At 41.8% G+C, this 18,025-nt stretch overlaps 1 long non-coding RNA gene across 1 annotated transcript; it reads left to right on the forward strand.

Annotated features, from left to right (window-relative positions):
• The first annotated feature begins 14,249 nt into the window (after window positions 1-14,249).
• On the forward strand, window positions 14,250-17,694 carry LOC141615198 (uncharacterized). The gene is made up of 2 exons (XR_012529704.1): window positions 14,250-14,642; window positions 16,878-17,694. It is a non-coding gene; the product is annotated as an uncharacterized LOC141615198 (long non-coding RNA).
• The last annotated feature ends 331 nt before the right edge of the window (window positions 17,695-18,025 follow it).

The following is an 18,025-nucleotide window of genomic DNA, read 5'->3' on the forward strand; positions in this document are numbered from 1 at the left end:
TAACAATAACAATAACAATAACAATAACAATAACAATAACAATAACATTAACAATAACAATAACAATAACAATAACAATAACAATAATAATAATAATAATAATAATAATGCAAATCTTACATACCATTTCTCATTTTCCCATATTTATGTTTATATTAAACTTCATAATAATGAAAAATGGATGCTCAAAAGTCACGAACTTGATCTTTATTTATACCTATTGTTCCGGGTGTAATTCCAGAGCAGTTATTAGTTACCACCCGTGGCTTGTAGAATAATGTCTTGAGTTGAACCCTTCTTGCTTCTATCGTCCCTCTCGGCCTCTCCTGCAACAATGAACGAACTGAGGGCTTGGCTGTGTGCCAAGCGTACTCACTCCGACGCTCAAGTCAGTAAACTTAAAGGATTAAGCTGTGTTACTTGGCTATATATGTATTGTAGAGAGATAAGGGAGATATTACCAAATGAATAGTGTATTCAGGTTATAGTTGTGGGATCCCTTCCTCAATGAAGGTTGAGGAGTATTTATAGACTTTCACCTTTTGTCACGTAGTGGCCAAGTGGCCAAGTGGCTAGCAGGTGGAAAGACTGATCTACCCCTCGGCCGAGGGACCTATGGCAGGCCGGCGGACAATGTTGACTCACCGCCGAGGGGTCTTGGATATGAGTACGCAGATATGTGTCCCGGCTGGTAGGTTGTCATGCCGAGACCCAGGTGACAGGCCGATGGGATGCATCGGCTGGGCTGTCTAAGTCGTTGACTTGCTGTGGATATCTTTGACCTTGCTCAGTGTGTTGACTTGGTCAGCGGTGCAGAATATGCCCCATCAATTTGCCCCCAGCGTAGTCTATGCCGTGGTATGGGCTCCGATGTACGTTGAGCATGTATTCTGCACAAGTAATTTTTAGAAAATTTCTGCATCGGCTTCTTCTTGTGCATCGGCGTGGCTCTTGCTAGGCCGTCCCGTATACCATATCCCCCCTCCACATGGATGCGTAAAGGGCACTCGATGTGGAAAAGAACATGACGCTGGCCGAGACCAAGGCTGAGAGTGGTTCGGATTTAGCCGGCTCGTTGGGCATTCCTGATGACAGGCTTTCTGACGTGTCAATGCAAGGTGACATGGATGCTCTCTGTAATTTTTTTGCAGTTTCATCGTCGGAGGCCGCCGTCCTCACTGAACGGCAAGCAGGGAAGCAGCCTGAGAAGGCGATTGAGAAAGCGGGTGACCAAAATGTCATCGTGGACTCCTCACCCCAGAAGGTTACCCCCACCGAACTCGTGGCGGAGGGTGAGAAAATATACAAGAGGTTGGGGAGATGGAGCCGTCTAGCCGCCTCCCTCATCATGGAGCAAGAAAAGGCCACGGCCCAATCTGGGCCGCTGATTGCAAAGCTCAAGCTTGATCTTCTTGCTGCGAGGGGGGAAGCCGGGAAGGCTAAGCTGGATCTCCGTGCTGCTGAGGGGCGTGCGGAGGAAGCTGAGAAGCTGCTGAGGGCCGAGAGGGCCAAAGTTGAGGATGCTGATGGCGCCACGGCCAAGATGATGGAGGAGCGGGACAGGTATAAAGGTGCCTACAACGCTGTGGTTGCCAAGAGGGACGAGTGGGAGGATCGGTTCCAGAAGTAGGCGGAGGTGCTCAGGGACACGCAGGCTATCCTTGCTCAAAAAGAGAAGGATATTGAAATGCTTCAGGATGATCTCCTCCCTAAAATGTGCGTCCAGTTCCGGGACCAGGCCGAGAAGGCGGCCAGGGAGGCGATAAGAAGACTTGTCCCCGAGGGCTCTTTCCCGTGGGATAAATTTGATACACTTTTGGACGAAATGGCCGAAGCTGAGGAGGAAGCGGCTGCAGAGAAGGCAGAGGCAGCGAAGGCGGCTCAGGTAGCTGAGGCCAAGGCGGCCTATGATGCGAAAGTGAAGGAGGATGAGAGGCTGAAGTTGCTTGAAGATGCTCAGCCTTCCTCAAAGCCGGCCACCGAGGATGCTGCCGCTACTGACGGAGGGAAGCATCAGGCATAGGGAGACGGGCGGTCGTCACCGGACTCACCCGGCGTCTCGGATAGCTTTAGATGTTCGGGGGCCAATTATTGAGCCTTCTCTCCCTGCCATCCTTTTGGCGCTTCAAATCCCAAGTCTGTACCCTTTTGTTTTTCTGTTTCCTTGCTTTTTGTAAAGCTCTGGTAGGTAGAGTTTAGGCTATCCTTATGGGGACGGCCGTCGTTTGTATTCTCCTTGCAACCATTAACAAAGTTTTATCTTTTTGGTCCTCGGCTTGGCCGGGACTCTGATTACGATCCTTTACTTGTCTTCTTGTGTTATCAACTGAGGCGATTTGAATGCATGTCTTAACTGTGTAGGCATATTGACCGCTAGATTGGCGTCTCAATTGCACTGAGTATACGTTTCTTTTTAGCGTATCGGCCGGCGTGTTCCCCGTCGCTCTCGGCTTTGGCCGAGGTAATCGGGGTTGCAGCTTCGATAACAATCGTAACTGTGTAGGCATATTGACCGCTAGATTGGCGTCTCAATTGCACTGAGTATACGTTTCTTTTTAGCGTATCGGCCGGCGTGTTCCCCGTCGCTCTCGGCTTTGGCCGAGGTAATCGGGTTGCGGCTTCGATAGCAATCGTAATCGTGTAGGCATATTGACCGCTAGATTGGCGTCTCAATTGCACTGAGTATACGTTTCTTTTTAGCGTATCGGCCGGCGTGTTCCCCGTCGCTCTCGGCTTTGGCCGAGGTAATCGGGGTTGCGGCTTCGATAGCAATCGTAACTGTGTAGGCATATTGACCGCTAGATTGGCGTCTCAATTGCACTGAGTATACGTTTCTTTTTTAGCGTATCGGCCGGCGTGTTCCCCGTCGCTCTCGGCTTTGGCCGAGGTAATCGGGGTTGCGGCCGATAGCAATCGTGAATCGTGTAGGCATATTGACCGCTAGATTGGCGTCTCAATGACCGAGTATACGTTTCTTTTTTAGCGTATCGGGGCGTGTTCCCGTCGCTCTCGGCTTTGGCCGAGGTAATCGGGTTGCGGCCGATAGCAATCGTAATCTTGTGTAGGCATATTGACCGCTAGATTGGCGTCTCAATCGTGCACCGAGTATACGTTTCTTTTTTTAGCGTATCGGCCGGCGTGTCCCCGTCGCTCTCGGCTTTGGCCGAGGTAATCGGGGTTGTTGCGGCCCGATAGCAATCGAATCGTGTAGGCATATTGACCGCTAGATTGGCGTCTCAATTGCACTGAGTATACGTTTCTTTTTAGCGTATCGGCCGGCGTGTTCCCCGTCGCTCTCGGCTTTGGCCGAGGTAATCGGGGTTGCGGCTTCGATAGCAATCGTAACTGTGTAGGCATATTGACCGCTAGATTGGCGTCTCAATTGCACTGAGTATACGTTTCTTTTTTAGCGTATCGGCCGGCGTGTTCCCCGTCGCTCTCGGCTTTGGCCGAGGTAATCGGGGTTGCGGCTTCGATAGCAATCGTAACTGTGTAGGCATATTGACCGCTAGATTGGCGTCTCAATTGCACTGAGTATACGTTTCTTTTTTAGCGTATCGGCCGGCGTGTTCCCCGTCGCTCTCGGCTTTGGCCGAGGTAATCGGGGCGGCCGATAGCAATCGTGAATCGTAGGCATATTGACCGCTAGATTGGCGTCTCAATTGCACTGAGTATACGTTTCTTTTTAGCGTATCGGCCGGCGTGTTCCCGTCGCTCTCGGCTTTGGCCGAGGTAATCGGGGTTGCGGCCGATAGCAATCGTGAATCGCAGGCATATTGACCGCTAGATTGGCGTCTCAATTGCACTGAGTATACGTTTCTTTTTTAGCGTATCGGCCGGCGAGTTCCCCGTCGCTCTCGGCTTTGGCCGAGGTAATCGGGGTTGCGGCTTCGATAGCAATCGTAACTGTGTAGGCATATTGACCGCTAGATTGGCGTCTCAATTGCACTGAGTATACGTTTCTTTTTTAGCGTATCGGCCGGCGTGTTCCCGTCGCTCTCGGCTTTGGCCGAGGTAATCGGGTTGCGGCTTCGATAGCAATCGTGAATCGTGTAGGCATATTGACCGCTAGATTGGCGTCTCAATTGCACTGAGTATACGTTTCTTTTTAGCGTATCGGCCGGCGTGTTCCCCGTCGCTCTCGGCTTTGGCCGAGGTAATCGGGGTTGCGGCTTCGATAGCAATCGTAACTGTGTAGGCATATTGACCGCTAGATTGGCGTCTCAATCGCACTGAGTATACGTTTCTTTTTAGCGTATCGGCCGGCGTGTTCCCCGTCGCTCTCGGCTTTGGCCGAGGTAATCGGGTTGCGGCTTCGATAGCAATCGTAACTGTGTAGGCATATTGACCGCTAGATTGGCGTCTCAATCGCACTGAGTATACGTTTCTTTTTTAGCGTATCGACCGGCGTGTTCCTCGTCGCTCTCGGCTTTGACCGAGGTAATCGGGGTTGCGGCTTCGATAGCATTCTTCCCTTCGAGTTTCTGTCTGGTGGCAAATTGTGGAGGGGACAGACACTTTGATGGAGAACTTGGGCGATTCATTTGTTTGTTATGATCGTGCGTTGGGGTGTCCACAATGTGTTTGGACACCTCCGCCGCTATACAAAGTATTTTCTCAAGTTATCGGTGTTCCAATGGCTCATCAAAGGCACACCTCCCATGTCTGTCAGCCGGTATGTACCCGGCCTCATCTCTTCGACCACTTTGTAGGGACCCTCCCAGTTGGCCGTCAGTTTGCCATGAATGTTTCCTTTGTTGGTGGCAGCCGACTTCCTTAGGACTAGGTCTCCTATTGTTAAATCCCTTTTGTGGACCCTTCGGTTGTAGGCTCTCTTCATCCGGTTCTGATATACGGCCAAGTTGAGGCGTGCCGTGTCTCGGCTCTCTTCGACCAGGTCTAGGGAAGCTCTTAGGCCCTCCTCGTTTTCAACTGGGTCAAAAGTGGCCGTTCTGAATGTCGGCACCGTCGCTTCGATCGGCAAGACCGCTTCGGAGCCGTAGACTAGGTGGAAGGGGGTGTATCCCGTTGCTTCTTTCTCCGTGGTCCGAAGGGACCACAGGACGCCGGGTAGTTCATCGACCCACCTTCCCTTAAGGTCTTCAACCGTCTTCTTCAAACCGTTGAGGATGGTTTTGTTGGCTGCCTCCGCCTGCCCGTTACTCTGCGGGTGGCAGACGGAGGAATACGCAAACTTGATGCCAAGCTCCTCTAACCAGTTCATTATCAGGTCGCTCCAAAACTCTCGGCCGTGGTCAAATACCATAACTTGGGGCAATCCGAAGCGGGTTATAACGTTTTCCCAGATTACCTTTCTGACGGCTGCTGTGGTCTTCGCTGGTACTGCTGCGGCCTCAACCCATTTGGTGAAGTAGTCAACGGCGACGATTAAGAACTTCCTTCCTCCGGAGGCCGTTGGGAATGGCCCTAGCATGTCCATCCCCCATTGTGCGAAGGGAAGGGGACTGAGTACCGGTTGTAAGTCTCTGGAGGGAGCGTGTATCACCGGGGCATGCATCTGACAGTTCGTGCACTTCTTGGTCTTCGTTCTGGAATCTTGAAGCATGGTGGGCCAGAAGTAGCCCGCTCGGAGTACGTTCAGCTTGTGAACAATCACCTCCCGATTCACGCCTGGCATCTCGGCCGCTGAGTATGCGAAAACATCTTTGTTCTTCCTCAGCAGGTCCAGGAGGTCGGTTCTGAATTCTGGTTCCAGGTTGACACCGATGGTTACGGTGCGGCCAGGATCAATCTCTACCTCCTCGGTCTCGGCTCCTTCGACCATGCCGATGGTCCGGTTGCTCCCGGATCTGGGGGTGTACTGTATCCGGAACGATTCTAGTTCTGAAGCGACAGTTCTCACCTTTATTAGATATCTTATCGTCTCGTAGTCCTGGGCTTCGCACTCCCCTCTGATCTGGTTGGTCACGAGGAGCGAATCTGTCTTCACCATGATACGTTCTGCCCCGGCGGTTTTAGCTAGCTCAATTCCGGTTATCACCGCCTCGTACTTGGATTCTTTGTTGGAAGCCAATGAGGTAAGCTTTAAGGCGTGCTCGAATACGTCCCCGTTTGGGCTGATGATAATGATGTCGGCCTTCGAGCTATTCGTCGCGAAGGGGCCGTTTGCGTGAACCTCCCATAAACCGGGATCTTCCTCTTTCTTCGAGATGAGCTTATGTGCCTCCCCCCGGTCCGAGACATATATCAATGTCAGGGCCCGGATGGATATTACAGCGTCGATTTCGCTCAAAGTGATCCGGCCTATGAGTACATCGTAGGCCGGCGTGCCGTCGATGACTACGAATTTAGACATAACATTCTTGGTTGCACCTCCCTCGCCGAACCTCACCGGCAAACTGACTGACCCCAGGGGTGCCAGGCCGGCCCCAGAAAAGCTGTACAACGGGTTGGTGCAGGGGCTCAAATCTTCAATCCTCAGACCGAGGTCGAGAAAGCATTCTTTGTTCATAACATTCGTGTAGGCGCCTGTGTCAATCAGGCACCCCTTCACCAAGTGGTCGGCTATGTCTAGGTGGACCATAAGTGGGTCGCTGTGAAGAGCGACGACTCTCTCGTAGTCCTCCTGTCCGATGGTCATATCGGGGATGTTGGAAGCGGGGGTCACTGTGTTGGGCACAAAGTTGATGGCCTGATAAGGTTTATCCAGGTGCCGTTTGTGCCCAGGAGTGAACCCACCGCTCTCGTTGTCCCTGATGATGACATTGACTACTCCTACTCGCTCGGAAGCGGACTTGCTCTTTGATCTGCCAGCATCTGGTTTTTGGCCTCTGGCAACATATTTGCCGAGGCTCCCCATACGGATCAACTCTTCAATGGCATCCTTCAGGTGTCGGCAATCGTTGGTTAGGTGTCCGGTGTGGCCGTGGTACTCACAGTACTGGCTCGTGTCACCGTCACTTCTCGGCCTAGGGGGTCTTTCCCATTTCTGGCCCTCGTTTTTGCTCAAAGCGAAAACATCGGCGGCCGACACGACTAGGGGGGTGTGATCATCGTATCGCTTTTTGTAGTATGTCCCCGAGCTCCCCCCGGCGTTCGCCGAGCTTTGTTTTCTGGCAGACTTCTCTGGCCGTGACCTATTATTCTCACGGCGTCTCTCATCGGACCGTGACCCGTTGTTGTCACGGCGTCTTTCGTTCGGGTTATTCTCTCGGCGACTCTTCTTTTCTGAGTGCTCGGCCTCGCTGGGGCCTTCCCAGGTCTTGTGGTAGTCTTCCACCTTGATGGCTCGGTCAGCCAACTTCCTGGCGGCGTCCAAACCTAGGCCTCCGCACTTGATGAGCTCATCTTTTAAATCTCCTCTTGGGAGGCCCTTCATCAGTGCGAAGGCTGCCAGTTCGGGATTGATTTCTCGAATTTGCTGGACCCTTCCGTCGAACCTCTTCACATAGCTTCGTAGAGACTCGCCCCCCTCCTGTCTGATAGTCAGGAGGTCAGATGTCTCTACGGCCCTTCTCTTATTGCAGGAGTACTGGGCTAGGAAAGCGCCCTTCAGGTCGGCGTAATAGTACACCGAGCCATCGGGAAGCCCTTTGTACCAGCTCTGAGCCATCCCATGCAAAGTTGTTGGGAAAATTCGGCACCAGACCTCATCGGGCTGCTCCCATACCGACATGTAAGACTCGAAAGCCTCAGCGTGGTCAGCTGGATCACTATCTCCCTTGTATGATAGGGGTGGCAGCTTTAGCTTGTTTGGCACCTGGACTTCTAGGACGTAGGCGTTGAGGGGCTGCCTGACCACGTGTTGAACGACACGTGGCGATCGGCTCCTTGCATCCCTATCCTGGCTCCTCCCCCCGTAGCGGGAGGGGCTCCTTCTTCGACTATGACTTCTTCTCCAACTCTGCTGAGTCGGACTCCTCTGGCTCCTTTGGGGTATTCCTCGTTCGTGCGGCGGGGACGCTGTCCTCCCGCGAGTGCGGGAAGGACTTAGGTCTACCGCGCCCACTTTGGGCTCCCCCGGTGTCTTGACTGGGTCAACTTCTCCTAGTGCTCCGTTCAAATTTCTCGGAGTCACGTTTTGGGCCCTGGTTTCCTGGACGGTTTCCGCCGCTCTTGTCGGCGTGACAGTGTGAGCGGGCGTATTACTGATTATGTCCAGGAACATTTTCAGTTTTGCTACGTCAACCACATGTCCCATGATGGTGACCTGGTTGGCTGGCAGCGGCGTGTCGGGTATTATTGGCATCCCGAACTCCGGTTGGATTACTCCGCCGGTGGAGGGCTGCATGACTCCGGAGTTGTTGAAAGCGTCATCTTGGTAGAACGCGGTTTCGTCGGTCACGACTGCGTCTTGCTGTTTCGACATTTTCTTGGCTTTTTGGGTGGGTTTTTATTTTGAGTTTTGTTTTTGTTTGGGAATGAATGTGACTAGCTTCTAGTGTCTCTTCCCACAGACGGCGCCAATTGTTCCGGGTGTAATTCCAGAGCAGTTATTAGTTACCACCCGTGGCTTGTAGAATAATGTCTTGAGTTGAACCCTTCTTGCTTCTATCGTCCCTCTCGGCCTCTCCTGTAACAATGAACGAACTGAGGGCTTGGCTGTGTGCCAAGCGTACTCACTCCGACGCTCAAGTCAGTAAACTTAAAGGATTAAGCTGTGTTACTTGGCTATATATGTATTGTAGAGAGATAAGGGAGATATTACCAAATGAATAGTGTATTCAGGTTATAGTTGTGGGATCCCTTCCTCAATGAAGGTTGAGGAGTATTTATAGACTTTCACCTTTTGTCACGTAGTGGCCAAGTGGCCAAGTGGCTAGCAGGTGGAAAGACTGATCTACCCCTCGGCCGAGGGACCTATGGCAGGCCGGCGGACAATGTTGACTCACCGCCGAGGGGTCTTGGATATGAGTACGCAGATATGTGTCCCGGCTGGTAGGTTGTCATGCCGAGACCCAGGTGACAGGCCGATGGGATGCATCGGCTGGGCTGTCTAAGTCGTTGACTTGCTGTGGATATCTTTGACCTTGCTCAGTGTGTTGACTTGGTCAGCGGTGCAGAATATGCCCCATCACCTATATTAAATTTGATAATAATGAAAAAAATAATATTTAATAGCCATAAAACGCATCCTCAATTGTTTATATATTTTTTATGGAAGGCAAAATTTGTAAGCAAAAAATTTCTTATCTCTATCATTAGTAGAATGGTATGTGTCACCGATATTATTAACTAATTTTTTTTATTTTTTTTATTGGAAGTTTCATGGGTTATGAAGTGTTCATCACATTTTTAATTTCGCGTATGTGTTTGTTTTGTTCTCATTTAGGTGATATCAAGATTATTTATTGTGTTAAGCTCTTTCAAGGTAAATATACTTACATCTCTACGATTTGATTATCATTCCCTATTTTTTTCATTACTTAAGGTGAAACTAAGTTAATAACAATAATATTGCATAAAACAAATTCCACTATTTTTGTGTTACTTTTTTTTAATAGGTATGATTTATTGAAGAAAGAAGATTATAAGGAGAAGTGAAATACTAAGATTGCTTAAACAAGTATATTTTACATACTAACTACAGATTGGTGACATCAACGTGGAATCGTGGATGATTAATAATTTTTTGAGCATTTATTATATATATTTTGAAATATCACAAAAACTCCGGAGGGACGGTCTCTCAATAACGTTATTGAGAGACCTCTCACATGATGGGGCGAGGGACCCACTGAATTTCTTTTTTCCCTATTATATCTCCCACTAAATTAGTGGGAGACGGTCTTTTATGAGACCTACTGTTGAAATATATGGCTAAAAGATGGAAAATTTGAGGGACATAACATTTTTTGTATAATATTGTTTAATAGGTAAAGTATTCAGTAATAATGATCCAATTATTGTTCAAGTTGTTGCTGCTTTAAAATTTTTAGTTCCGCAATTTATTATTGTATTAGTTTCAATTTTATGGGGGGTATGAAATGTTAGTTTTGTCATAACATTTATAATTATGTGTTTTATGTTATTTTCAGAATTGTTGAATTTGTGAGGGTGCTCTATCTTTGGTGATCTTTGTTTGATAATATAGTTTTGTTTAATTTGATTATATGAATACTTATATTATTAATTCATTTTAGCTTGCATTGATTTACTTTAGTTTTGGTAGAAGTATCTTAGTATATCTAATGTATGGAATTTTAATTTCTGATAAACTGTTGTATAAAAGACTAATTGAATTTATACAACCCTTAAAACATGAAAATCGTAGTATGTTGTTGTATTAAATCACTAAAATATTACACTAGAAATAGAACAACCCGTGAATTTCACGGGTCACAAAACTAGTTTTTCTTTATTAGTAATGAAACACACCTTCTTCTTTTTTTTCCAATTATTTCCCTCTATTTTTTCTCTACTTTTGCTTTTCTTCACATACCATCTCTCTCTCTCTCTCTCTCTCTCTCTCTCTCTCTTTGAACATGTCTTTTTCATCTAACGATTGGAGAAAGAACAACTCCATTAAAGAACTTGAATTTTGAAATCAAACTTGCTACTTATGTGGTAGGAGTACAGTCTTGAAGACATGGAGTCGATGTGCCATTTACCTATACAATCCTTGAAATTCTCATTCATCCCTCAACTTTTGGAGTACTTAAACTTTGCAATTAGGGTTTTGGTTTGTGAAAATCCGTGTAAAAAAATCATTACTTTTGTTGAAAAAATTAGGGCTTTATCATTCTTCATTTCCTTGAGCATATTACATTTGATTGTGATAAATAATTTTTCAAGACCGCACTCTTACAGCAAAAAATGCGAGTGAGATTTCGAAATTCAAGTCCTTCAATTAAGTTGTTCCTTTTCCAATTGCAAGATGAAGAAGACATGTTAATTAAAAGGAGAGCGAGAAAATTGTACATGAAGAACATCGAAAGTAAGAGAAAAAAATAGAGGGAATGAAGGGAAATAATTGTAAAAAATAAGGGAATGTGTGTTTTATTAGTAATTGCAATAAAAGGAAGGGAAAAAAATCATGTTATCACACTTAATTGTGCCATGTAGGCACTTAACGATGCTAATAGACGTTTTTAGAGAGTTTGATCACCTTTGGGAACAACTAACGAAGTTTAAGGGTATAACTGATGATATTCAGTGAAACCTAAGGGTACAACCTAGAAAAGTGAAAACTTACGGGGTATAAGAGAGAATTTCCCAATAGTTTTATAGTTATTATTTGTATAATCATATAGTAAATTATGTTTTGAGTCAAAAAAATATTAAAAAATTTGTGTATATCAAAAGTCTGGAAGCCGATATATATTACATACTCGATATCGATATTTCGAGGAAAATAGTTTAGCTTAGTTTGTTGAAAATGAGTTTTTATTTCTTAAGCTTAATTTTCTAAAAATGTTTTTCAAATTTATCTCTCTTAACAAGTAATGAGATGAACAACACTCTTCAGCATCAATACGACTGATAAAGGAAGCAATAAACAGTCCAGAAAAAAAACGCCATCTTTAACTGAGGAGTAAAGCACCAAAAACACGATGAGTAATCAAAGTCGGGGTTTGGACAAGAGAAAAACAAGATCTCAAGATCCAAATCCTCAAATGAGAACAAATTTATACTGACAAAGGATGAAAAGATGATGCTAATCCTAGGAAAGCTTAAACCAGTCTTGTGCCTACTTAAAGAAAGGTTTGACCTGGAATCTCTATCAGTGACAAATTTTTCAGATCTAGTTCTTCAAATTATATATGTTAGATGATTTCCCAAGCCTAATTTATTTGTTTTAGATTGTAAGTCTTTGTTATCTGCTTGCCTTCAATCTTTATCAGTCAGAATTTGGATGATTACTTTTGTTAGTTCGATCAAGTCTTTGTAACACCCCCACATACCAAGGTGCCTTACCAAGACCACCCTAGCATGAGAGACTGTTACCATCTCGGTTTCCCGAGACTAGTATATCAAAAGTAACCATCCCAAAACATTTATTAAAGTATATAAAGTTATCGATTACATTGTTCCAAGACCAAACCAAAAGAAATGTTTGCTAATCTCAAAACAACTGAAATCAAAACAGCTAAACTCGTAACATCGGAAGCTAGATTCGAAGTGATGACATCACATCTCGTCCTTGTAGCTAAGACAACCATCATCTATCACAATATGATCACCATGCCCGAATGGATCACCACAAGTTTACAAAACAACAACGGGGCGGTTAACCGCATAATCAAAGTAAGCAAATACAACAAAGATAAAACAACTGTTCCACAATCAATCTCCAACTCCCAATCACATCTCATAACTGACTACACACTTATGTGTGTAGCCCTGTCAGATTACTGCCGCAACAAATAATCCTCACCGCTAGTGGGGGACCGCAGCCTTTCCCACCTAAGCCCCGCTCATCACACGAGCGATAACCCATGTTCATTAATGTGCACATCCCCTCTTGTGGCAGGTTCCACAAAGGGCGAATCAAGGGCGTGAAGCCACTCCCGCAAGTGACTCCACTCAGCGAGGACGCACCTCGCAAACATCACCATTCCATCTCAACTCTAATACTCCAGGATACAATCAACAACAATAGTATCATATCGATTAAATCACAACATCACAATCATCAACTTAAATCAATTATGCAATCAAGTGAGTAGGGAAACCCTACCTTTTAGCAATACTCCGATCACAAGCAATCAATTATGATCCTTCACATATCCATCACCTACATAGCATAATTATATATAATTACCACCTACTCAATCAATTAATCATGCACATAACGTAGACTCATCATAACTTAATAGGAATATCAACTTAAAGAACAAACACGACTTTTTTTTATTTTCCAGCACATGACAGACTCGGTATAAAATGCATAATTAGTTCCAGAAAAATCAAATCGATACAAGGCTAATTGGATTGGAAGCCCACGAGTCTTAGCTACAACTCTTATATAACGAAGTTTTCTCAAATTCGAAACTTATCAAGGGTTTTCAGACTGATTTCCAAAAGCTGACAGAATCCGTCACATAAAAAGTATCGATTCATAAAATGAGTTTAAAACATCATTTTTCGGTAATTCCAATTATATTGTCATCTAGACTCTACAAATATGATTTATTAAAAAGACTCAAAACTGAATCGACATATAAATTAGGGTTTCAAAATATTTTCCACTACCAAATCAAATTTGCAGACTTTTCAGCGATAGGTTTATAAATAAATCACCTAGAATAAACCATAAGGAATTAGGCTACGAAATTTGATCTGCATAAACTAGATTTCAAATAAATAGGACTATCTTTTCAAACTTTTCGAAGAATAAGACTTTAAAATAGCATAAACAATTGAATGAAATCGACTTACAAATAAGGGAATCGAATTAGGTTGAAATAGGTGAGAAATCTCCAATAAAAAGAAATACTCGACAAACTCTTATTCCTTTCCCTCTCTCTAGGTTTATAATGTTGGGAAATGTGTCCTCAACAATAGTGCGATCACATGATTTAAATATCATTATTAAATCTCATATAAAGAATACGTAAGGGATGATTCAATTATATAGTCAACTGATCAACATTAATCGGTAACGATTGGCTTGCTAGAGTTTGACGTTACTGTCGTGGGACGGTGGTGGTCAGTTGATCCCTTAAGGTCACACCTAAAGAATGATGCCCTTATCTATAAAGTTAATTAATTGTATGTTGATACAAGTTGATTAATTCCTTAAAAATGAACAATTTATATTTATGAGAGGAAATATGTATCTTATATTATAATGTGATTAAATAAGATCATATTTAGTGGATTAATATGTTAATTCACTAAATTATGTTGAGGTTTTATAAATGTTTCGAGGTAGAGGTAATTAGTTATTTATATTTACAAGAGGTTGTAAATTTAACTAACTAACTATTATGGGACCCATTATATGATGATATAATGATAAAATATTACTCAATAAGTTGAGTGAATATATGTTTATTAATTTGTGTCATAATTGTTGTATGATCAAATTAATATTTAATTATGTAAGATAATTAATCATAAGACTTATAAGCATTTGTGGGACAAATATTATAAGACAAAAATGGACCCAAATAAACTATGCCAACCGTCCATATAGAAGCATGGTGGAGTTGCTTTTGTTTTTGTCATTTCTTGTTGGAAGATTCTCCAACAAATTATGGCATGCTTACACTACTACCTAAAACTTTTAGAGCATTTGTAAAAGGGTTTTTTGAGAAGTAAAAATGCTCTTATTAAGAGCATAGTGGCCGGTCCACATACCATACAACAACACTTTTGTTGTTCTTATTTTTCTCTCTAATTCTCTAAAAGATGCTTAATGTTTACAACATGCAAAAACCTCTCTCTTGTTCATAGTTTTTCCTCTAAAACTTGTGAAGTTTGATTCAAATTGTTCAATAAAGATTACTAATATTATTAGTGTAATATATGAGTATTAATAATCAATTTTAAGGTAAACTACTAAACAAATATCTAGCAAATATTATTTAGTGGGGATAAGGGATAATCTTGGGTGCAATCAAGAGGAGTGACTTCTATACTTGAGGTCTTGGAGGATCATCCTATTACTCATCATAGCTCAAGAACAAGTAAAGGTAGGTGACCTTACTTGTGCCCATAAAACCGAAATCAACAATGTAAGGGACATTGTTTTCTTATAAATCTCTTATTTTGTTATGCATGCACTAGATCTAAAGAATAAATTATAAACAATTAATTTGTTCACTATTAGAGGAGTCTAATTATAGGTATATGAACCTAACAAGTGGTATCAGAGCATAAGGATGTTGCATGCATAATAGGTTATTGTTTTTCCGAGTTAAAAAGTTAACATATAAAACTTAAAAATTTGTGATTTATATGAATAAGCCACGAAATCACCATGAATGTTATATATTCTGGTTCTAAAATGTTTTTAGGTCATTTTTATGATTCATGGAAATTTATTGCTCATTTTAAGGATTTTTGGTCATTTTATTACATTTTTATGACTAAAATGGGTATTAAAATGCTAAAAATAGTTAAATTTCGTTTCTGACCTTGAAACATTTATATGACCTCACATGAATATTTTACAAGTTGTGTGTAAAAGGACGAGCTAATTTGATTAATTTTGCATGATTTATGATTTTTATGAGATAAAGATAGATTAAAAGAGGTAAAATGGTTAAAATTAGTTAAATTTCGAATTAAGCCATGATCTTTTAATATGATGTCACATGAAAGATTTACAGAGAGTATGTAAATTTATAGATTTAAATATCTTCTTTAGCATGATTTATGGATTTTTGAGTAAAAATGGCATAAATAGTGACTATTTTAGCAAAAATTAGCTAAAACGTATTCCATGACTTGAGAAAATTATTTTAAGTTGCATTAATATCACACTAATCAGATCTAAAGTTGGAAAAATTATTGGTTTAATTTTCATATACTTTATACATTTTATGAGATAAAACCGATAAAAATACAACTATATTTTCTCAAAATTAATTCGAAAATTTTAACCATTATTTTTGACATTATGAGTGTTATGGATGTATTCCAGAATGTTCAAAAATTTAAAATTTAAATTTTGAAACTTTTATGATTTAATTTAGATTTATTTCATAAATATTGTGTTTTTAAGGTCAAAAATGAACATAAAATTAAATCAAGTTGAATTATTGTCAAAATTAAGTGATGACTGATTTTTGAGTCCTAAAATGTATTAGGATAATTAACTTGAGCTTAGATGTGATTTAAGTGTTAATTAGTGATTTTAAAAGGTTATTATCACGCATTTCCATGAAACCGGGTTGTATGGACGACATAAGTTAAATAGGGCGATTTTGGCACATCATTTGGCATGATAGGTACATATTATAATCCTGCATATTTCAATTGTTGAATGTCTTTTATTTATATAATTTTGAATTATGTAATTTTATCTTAGTATGGCCCTAGTTTTATCAATATTACCCGTAATGAAAGGGAATATTGATTCGGTTGTAATTTAATGTGATCTCGTATCACTTTTATTTTATTTTTATTAGTTTTTCCATTTTACAAATGTATAATAGGAATAGTTTTGTATTTTTATTATTATTTGTAATTATGGAGCTTCTTCAAGACGGTGCCATTCGAAAAGGTGATCCGACGAAGACGGTGTCTTAGGAGGCGTGCCATTTGAAGATTCAAGGGACCAAAGGAGTTGGTTTCCGAATATGTAATAGATTATTTAATTTTCTATTTTAGGAAGGCCATACTAGGAATTTTATTTATTGCTTTGCATTTCTTTTAATATGTTACATGCATTGCCAAATCGCCATAACAACACATGCATATCATATCGAGTCATCGACCGTGTCAATTATAATTATCGTAGTTCACCGCTTTAGTTCACTTAAAACGTGATAGATAATAAATTGACAAGACCTCTCACATATAATAATTGAGATAAAGCCTTACCAAATAGTAGAAACCCATGAAGTACCAATTTCATGAGGGAGTTAATCCGGCTTCACCGTAATACAAACTTTGTTACGTTGGCGAAGTGGGGTAATAAAATGTTATTACATCGAAATTTGGATTGAGCTCAACGGAAGTATTGTTGACCGTCGTCGCATGTGTTCCGGGCTAAAGATGAGAATTAGAGTAATTTTTATCGACCGAGAGTTCTAAAAGTATAATCGATTAAAAAGTTAATCCACCGAGTTATATTAGTAAGGGATGAATCGGCTCACCGTGCCCGAGTTGATATGAACTTGGATCTCGGAATCATTTATGTAGTTAGGTGGAGGTCACTATATAAATGCAATGCTTGTAGTTAAATTTACGAGTATTATTAAAACGATAGATGATAATTATTTCCTTCATTTCCATTTTTGTAGTTAATTATACGCAATGAATTCATCTAATACTCCTACACCAATCACCGTTGAAACATGGCTCCAATCATACGATGACAAATGCTCCGATTATGACAATGAAACGATTAGAGAATTACGCATTGACATTGGTCAGGATGGAAATTTTTGCTTCTTTACCACCTCCACTCCACCCACTCCAATATTATTGCCCACCACCTTGAAAAGAAATTCTTGTGAAGAAAATCTTACAAAGCCTAAGGAATCCTTGTTTGAAGAAACAATGAGGAATATCAAATTGAGTGGGAGTTCTAGCAAGAGTGTTCTTGCAAATGAAAGGAGTTTTGGTATTAATAAAGGGAAGGCAAAAATGGGCGAGAAACCCAAACCTGATTATAAATTGGAAATGGATAGTGGGACTACCAAGACCAAGACCAAGAAGGGTGCCAAATCCTATGAGGAATGTCATTATTGTAATGTCATGGGCCATTGAAAGCGAAATTGCCCCAAGTATTTAGAAGATATCAAAGTTGGGCTTGTTACTCCAAGTGGGACTTGGAAATGTGGAAAAGCTAAACAAGAGTGATATGAATTTGAGATAATGAAAGGGAGCTCGGGTAGCCGCCACTTCAAGAGAAATTTATATACTTGTTTTTGCTAATAGTTTTGAGTTATGATTTACATAATTGTTATTATGTTCCCACTTAGTCTAAAACATTATTTCCATGTGAGACATGAAATGATCTATATTTTGTCCTCAAAGACAATTATTGTATTTTATTGAAAATAGACGTGGATGTGAGCCATGTCACTTATCTTTATGATACACAAGTTTTAGACAGTTCCAACTCATGTAAAGATATCTACATAATACGCACCAAAAGACTCATAACAAGTAATCCAAATGATTTGTACATTTGATTTTTCAATTAGGTTACGTAAATGAGAAACACATTAAAATGCTAGTGTCGACTAGAATTATTAGACCATTTGATTTTCAATCATATGGAATATGCGAATCTTGTCTCCTTTGCAATATAATTTGTACTTCCTTTAGTGGTAAAGGGACACAAGCAAGTGATTTGTTGAGACTAATACATGCCGATGAATGTGTTCTAATGAGCATCACCGCAAGGGGAATTTATGACTACTTCGTCACTTTTACCAATGAT

The sequence above is a fragment of the Silene latifolia genome, chromosome 11 (assembly GCF_048544455.1).
Source record: "Silene latifolia isolate original U9 population chromosome 11, ASM4854445v1, whole genome shotgun sequence".
NCBI lineage: Eukaryota > Viridiplantae > Streptophyta > Magnoliopsida > Caryophyllales > Caryophyllaceae > Silene > Silene latifolia.